Raw genomic sequence first — 7,322 nt, 5'->3', positions numbered from 1 at the left:
TCCTATCATGCATATTGAGAAATCATTGATTGAACGAACCGTTTACGGATCCACAACCACTAGGTCGAGKATGTTGCTGTAATTCTTAGGGGAAATGCATGCCAGCAAACATCATGGTGTTCCATTAAACCGTTCCGTCAGATGCCTCCACATCAGAATGTGACACCACCCAGAGCTTTCCGATGATACTGCTCCATCAAACTACGCATCCCCATATCCACATAGCAATGTGTACAGTTTCTTTGTTCATAAACTGCTGACCTTGCACACACACACATACCCTTCGTGATCTTTTTGACTTTCAATATGAGGTACTGCCTGTTTAATTGAATAGGCCTGGAGCACTATATTTATGAGTCAAAGAAACTGTTTAGGACCTTAGTATGTGGGCGTTTATTTGTTTTTAGCGTATAAATGTCTGATGTCATAGATAGTCTACCAGCCGCGCTGGACTGCGCTGGGTTGGCGTATCTTGCGTAATAATCGTCGGGTAATCGGGTTAATTTCTTGGAATGTTGTTATTGTTGTGTTGTGCGTACTTTCCGATTTGCCCGGCGTCAGTAATGAAGTTGTGCTGCTGGGCTATGCTGCTATGAAGTTGAAGTTGCTAAGTCATGGTGATGTAGAAATCGCGCAGCGCGCATATAATGCATCTACTGTGATGTGAATGCCCTCGTCATTGCGAAACGCGCGGCGTTCAGGCGCACACAGCACAGGAGCCAGCTTCAAACGAGATATTGTGCATCTGAATGTGTCTAAAATGTATCCGAAAAAAGTCACTCGTTTTATTGAATAGGTGCGATGTAATATAAAAGTGAAGTGGCAAGTTTTATTTTTGTGCCGACATAAGGTCTACGCGGTTGCGTCATCAAAGGACAACTGCGTTCGCAGTTTGACAACCTGATTTCCATACTGACAGTCAGTGAGCCGAATGTGTCGTAGCCACATTGTTTTCTGTGTCCTTAACCGCGAAAAGAACATTAGATGGAAACTACTATTTTGGAATAAATCCCTGTAGCCTAAAATATAATATAGCAGGGGAGGTGAGTATCTACTGATTTGAGCATATTGGCTAGGCTACATCAGTGTCTGATGTGTGTAATATTTGACTTTTGACATGTCCTATTGTTGTTGAATGCACTGCAGTCTAAAAGGAAGTGAAAACTGATTTAAGAAGCAGATGAGCGCCACACATGACAAACTCCCGCTCATATATCTCAATCTAAATTTGCCTGGAAACCTGACGTTGAATTGCATTGCAATAATGGTTGAATTGAAGAAGTTTAAGCTGCCTATCAGTCGTTGTTTTTGCTACCAGTGAAAATTAGCTTTTGCAACAGCTGCATAATGCGTATTCAGGGGCTGACTAATGCAGATGCTTACAGGGTCTGAAGCCCCTGTGCTCAAGCCTTTAGAGGGCCCTTGAAGCAGAGAAAAATTGAGAGAAAGTTATGCGTTTGAGAGTCTATATAAACATTCTGATAAGTATAAATAACGACAATCTCAAGGGAATACGTGTATCTATAACAAGAATATAGCTGATTTATGGAGTGAGTCATGATTATGAATGAACATAAGCAAGATAAAGGTATTGATTTTGCATGTTGTCATGCATGTTGTCATCAGCATTATTAATACACTCTTGAGTGGTTTCAGATTATGTGCACCTTATCACCTTATCAGTTGTTCCAGTGAACGGAGTTTAACCCTTCCCCTGCATAGGAAGTTATTATGTAACAACTGGGTTCAGTAACCTTGTTCAGCTTTAGGGCCTATGGTTTGATATATTGTCTAATCATTGTTTGACTTGTATGTTGACTTTCATGTTCTTGGAAGAATTTTTTAAAATTTGTAGTCAAATATGTCTGTGCCAGATACCTTATGACAGTGTAAAATAGTGACACACACACAGAACACACACCCACACACACACACACACACACACACACACAACACACACACACACACACACACACACACACACACACACACACACACACACACACAAACAAACAAACAATCCTACTTTCTATAGTGTTGTAGGTGAAGTCACTGGTCTGTCAGAACACCTTGCATAGTCCATTAATGTTTGAGAACATGCCTCTGCTCTGCTCTGTTGTGGTGTCGTGTGTGTTGTGTGTGTGTGTGTGTGAGTGTGTGTGTGTGTGTGTGTGTGTACTGTATATGCCGCACATCCTCGTATGAAATAATAAAAACATTATCCTCATTCCAGTTGAACTGAATTTAAACCCAATTGAGAACTTATTTATTGGCAGTTAATTTGAATTTGCTACCATGTTTGGTTGCCTCAGCATAAACCTCTAGCTGAAATTATTTTATTGACATAGATTAACCATGTCCAAGCAAGCCATTGAGTGAATAGCTGTATTCAGGCTATGACATAGCAAAAACAAAAAAAAACACAAAAAAAAAAAAAAAAAAAAAAAAAAAAAAAAAAAAAAAAAAAAAAATAAAAAAAAAAAAAAAAAAAAAAAAAAAAAACAAAAAAAAAAAAAACAAAAAAAAAAAAAAAAAAAAAAAAAAAAAAAAAAAAAAAAAAAAAAAAAAAAAAAAAAAAAAAAAAAAAAAAAAAAAAAAAAAAAAAAAAAAAACAAAAAAAAAAAAAAAAAAAAAAAAAAAAAAAAAAAAAAAAAAACAAAAAAAAAAAAAAAAAAAAAACAAAAAAAAAAAAAAAAAAAAAAAAAAAAAAAAAAAAAAAAAAAAAAAAAAAAAAAAAAAAAAAAAAAAAAAAAATAAAAAAAAAAAAAAATAAAAAAAAAAAAAAAAAAAAAAAAAAAAAAAAATAAAAAAAAAAAAAAAAAAAAAAAAAAAAAAAAAAAAAAAAAATAAAAAAAAAAAAAAAAAAAAAATACCATGTTGTAATGCCTCTAGTAGGTTAGTTAAATGATGAAGGGATGAGGCTGAGGAGAGGAAGCCAGCTTTAAGTATTGAGATGCAAACCCCTCAGTGATGAACATAGCACTGGTGTGTTCTCGTTGGTTCTCTTACATGTGGACACACCCACTGTTCGATTCTGTTAATGGTAACTTTTTGGCTACTGTCACAGTGTTTGAACAGTGTGTGCTGTAAAAACGGCGTCTTAGTTTCAACTAGTATTTGTTACATTTGTATACGCATATACGAGTAACACCAGTTCAAAAGTTTGGACACACCTACTCATTCCAGGTTTCTCCCTTATTTTTAACTATTTTTTACATTGTTAAAATAATAATGAAAATTCATCATATGAAATAACACATATGGAATGATGTATAACCAAAAAAGTGTAAACAAATCAGTATATTTTAATATTTGAGATTCTTCAAAGTTAGCAACCCTTTTGTCTTGATGACAGCTTGCACACACTCTTGGCATTCGCCGTCAGCATATGTCGGAGAACTCCTTCAAGAACTGTTGGAAAAGGCATTCACAACATGAAGGTTGAGAGAATGCCAAGAGTTGCAAAGCTGCTCATCAGGCAAAGGGTGACTACTTTGAAGAATCTCAAATATAAAATATATATATTTTTAGTTGTTTAACACTTTTTTGGTTCCCTACATGATTCGCATATGTGCTATTTCATAGTTTTGAACATTTATTCTACACATATAGAAAATAGTAAAAAATAAAGAAAAACCTTTGCAATGCAGTAATTTTTCCAAACTTTTGACTGTACGTATGTTAGCGGTGTAACTTAGTTTCAGTAGTGAAGCTCCTGCAGATTTTTCACTCTGTGTGCTGTGGACTGTACGCCTATTTGCTGTGTCAAGGTTAGTTTTGGTGTGTTAAAAACCCTTAAGCAGATCAGGAGTTCAGTACCCGGGACACCATGCTTTTCAGGACAATTGTACCTTATACGGAGGGGGGGGGGGGGGGGTGGGGGGGGGGGGGGGGGTTGATATGAAGACTCTCTTTCTCTTTCTCTTCCTCACTCCCTCTTTTGTCTAATCCACTCTCTCTTTTGCCATTCTCCACTCTTTCCCATCCCCTCTCTTTCCTTCCCCCTTTCCTCTCTCCCTCTTCTCTCCTGCGGTGCTTAGGTCTTGTGACTTTGATCAGGCTAGCTTTAGATTCTGGTGAACACACACCACACTAGGCCATGCAATTCTGGTATGATTGTTTGTCCTCTCGTCTATTTATAAGCCATAAGGAAGTGAACTATGCTCTAGGTTCTCATCAATAGTTTACCCAAAGCAATTTTCTATTCATATTGAATCATAAATATAATACGGCAACCATGTAAAGTGTTGGTTTCATCTTTCATGAGCTGAAATAATAGATTCCCGCAAAATTTCATGCGCACAAAAGCTTATTAAATGTATGCACAAATTTGTTTACATCCCTGTTAGTGAGCATTTTCCTTTGCCAAGATAATCCATCCACCTGACAGGTGTGGCATTATCAAAGCTGAATTAAACAGCATAGTATTACACAGGTGCACCTGGTGGCCGGGGACATAAAAGGCCACTCTAAAATGATGCAGTTTTTTCACACAAACACAATGAACAGATGTCTCATATTTTGAGGGAGCCATTCATTGGCAATCTGAACTGAGGAATGTCCACCAGAGGCTTGTGTTTTCAGAGAAATTTGTCAGTAAGTTCAACCAGCCTCACAACCTCAGACCAGGTGTAACCACGGCCAACCCAGGACCTTCCACATCTCTTCTCACTTGGGGATCGTCTGAGACCAGCCCCCGGACAGCTGAATGAAACTGTGGCGCTTTGGCACACCAAAGGAGCTTCTGCACAAAGCTGTCAGAAACCCTTCTCGGTTGAAGCTCAACTGTTGCTCATCTTCCTCACAAGGTCTTGACCTGACTGCCAGTTTGGTGTCGAAACCGACTTCAGTGGGAAAATGCCTCACTTCGATGGCCCACTTGGCAATGCTGGAGAAGTGGTGCTCTTCACGGATGATCCCGGTTCATTGTACCGGGCAGATGGATCGTGTGGGCGAGCGTTTTTCTATGTCAAACGTTGTGAGAGAGGCGCCATTGTCGTGCCATTCATCTGCCACCATCTACCTCATGTTTAGCATGATAATTGCCACAGCCAACATTTCGCAAGGATTGTACACAATTCCTGGAAGCTGAAAATGTTCCAGTTCTTCCATAGCCTGCAATACTCACGAAGACCATGTCACACCATTGAGGATGTTTGGATTCTGGATTGACTGTACGACAGCGTATTCCAGTCCCGCCAATGATCCACACATCGTACATGCATTCGAAGAGGAGTGGGAACTACATTTCCACGGCAAAATCAACAGCTGATCACTTTATGCGAAGGAGATGTTCGGCTGCATGAGGCAAATGGGTTTCACAGACCAGATGTACTGAACTGGTTTTCTTGATCCCGACCCTTCCCTCCTTTTTGTTAAGGTACCAATTGAAGTCAGTGGTTTACGCACACCTTAGCCAAAAACATTTAAACTCGTTTTTCACATTCCTAGACATTAATCCTAGTAAAAATTCCCTGTCCTTAGGTCAGTAGGGTCACCACTTTATTTTAAGACTGTGAAATGTCAGAATAATAAATAAGAGAATATTATTTTCAGCTTTTAATTCTTTCATCACATTCCCAGTTGGGTAGAAGTTTACATACACTCAATTTAGTATTTGGTAGCTTTGCCTTTTAAATTGCTTAACTTGGGTCAAACGTGTCAGGTAGACTCACAAGCTTCCCCACAATAAATTGGTGAATTTTGGCCCATTCTCCTGCAAGAGCTTGTGTAATGAGTCAGTTTGTAGGTCCTCCTTGCTCGCACACGCTTTTTGCAGTTCTGCCCCACAATTTTCTATGGATTGAAGTCAGGCTTTGTGAGGGCCACTCCAACTACCTTGACTTTTTGTCCTTAAGCATTTTGCCACAACTTTGGAAGTATGCTTGGGTCGTTGTCATTTGGAAGACCCATTTGCGACCCAAGCTTTTAACTTCTGACTGATGTCTTGAATGGTGCTTAATATATCCACATACATTCCTTCCTCATGACGCCTCTATTTGTGAAGTCCACCAGTCCCTCTGCAGCAAAAGTCAACCCCACAACATGATGCTGCCAACCCCCGTGCTTCATGGTTGTGATGGTGTTCTTCGCTTGCAAGCCTCTCCCCTTGTTCCTTCCAAACATAAGATGGTATTATGGCCAAACAGTTCTATTTATGTTTCATCAGACAGAGACATTTTCACAAAAGTACAATCTTTGTCCCCATGTGTAGTTGCAACCGTAGTTCTTGTTTTTTTATGGGGTTATCGGAGCAGTGGCTTCTTCCTTGATGAGGCAACCTTTTAGGTTATGTCGATATAGAACTTCGTTTTTACTGTGGATATGATACTTTTGTACCTGTTTCTCAGCATCTTCCAAGGTCCTTTGCTTGTTCTGGGATTGATTTGGCACTTTTTGCACCCAAAATACGCTTCATCTTCTAAGAGACCAGAAACGTCTCCTTCCTGAGCGGTATGATGACTGCGTGGTCCCAGTGGTGTTTATACTTGCGTACTATTGTTTGTACAGCCATTGAACGGGTACTGTTCATGTGTTTGGAAATTTGCTCCCAAGGATGAACCCAGACTTGTGGAGGGCTACAATCTTTTTTCTGAGGTCTTGCTGATTTCTTTTTGATTTTCCCATGATGTAAGCAAAGAGGCACTGAGTTTGAAGTTAGGCCTTGAAATACCTCCACAGGTACCTCTCCAATTAGACTAAAATTTATATCAATAGCCGATCAGAAGCTTTAAAGCCATACATATTTTCTGGAATTTTCCAAGCTGTTAAAGGCACATCAACTTAGTTTATTAAACTTCTACCCACTGGATTGTGATACAGTGAATTATAAAGTGAATATCATCTGTCGTTAAATAATCTGTGGAAAAATCACACTGCACAAAGTAGATGTCCTAACCGAACTTGCAAAACTACTAGTTTGTTAAGAAGAAACATTTGTGGAGTGGTTGAAAATCAAGTTTTAATACCTAAGTGTATGTTAAACTTCCGACTTCAACTTATCTGTGACCAACAGAATGCCATAATCTGTATACCCAGTCATTGAAATTCAATAGATTAGGGCCTGATACATTTATTTCATTTGGCTGGATTCCTTTTATGAACTGTAATCAGTAAAATCTTGAAATTGTGCATGCCTGCGTTTTTTATTTTTGTTCAGTGTACATGAAGAGGGTAAAGTTGGTCATTATTTACGAGCAGAACAGCTTAATTTCCAAAATTTAAGTAGGTGAAAACCATTTGTTTTAGAGACAGGGTGTCACAAAGCTGTGTTCTAATTCATTAGGGTATGCAAGCAATTTTAAAGGATGTTACAAGCTCAA

The 7,322-nt window shown here is 38.4% G+C and overlaps 1 protein-coding gene across 1 annotated transcript in view; it reads left to right on the top strand.

Moving 5' to 3' along the window:
* Positions 1-417: 417 nt before the first annotated feature.
* Positions 418-7,322, top strand: part of keap1a (kelch-like ECH-associated protein 1a) — a 24,015-nt gene continuing 17,110 nt past the window's right edge. Inside the window, exon 1 of the mRNA XM_070435568.1 lies at positions 418-1,043. The gene's annotated coding sequence lies outside the window, so the exon portion shown is untranslated. The remainder of the gene's footprint in view (positions 1,044-7,322) is intronic.

Source organism: Salvelinus sp. IW2-2015, linkage group LG27, assembly GCF_002910315.2.
Source record: "Salvelinus sp. IW2-2015 linkage group LG27, ASM291031v2, whole genome shotgun sequence".
Lineage (NCBI taxonomy): Eukaryota > Metazoa > Chordata > Actinopteri > Salmoniformes > Salmonidae > Salvelinus > Salvelinus sp. IW2-2015.
Note: the sequence above shows the minus strand (reverse complement) of the source record. Positions and strands in the feature narration are given on the sequence as shown.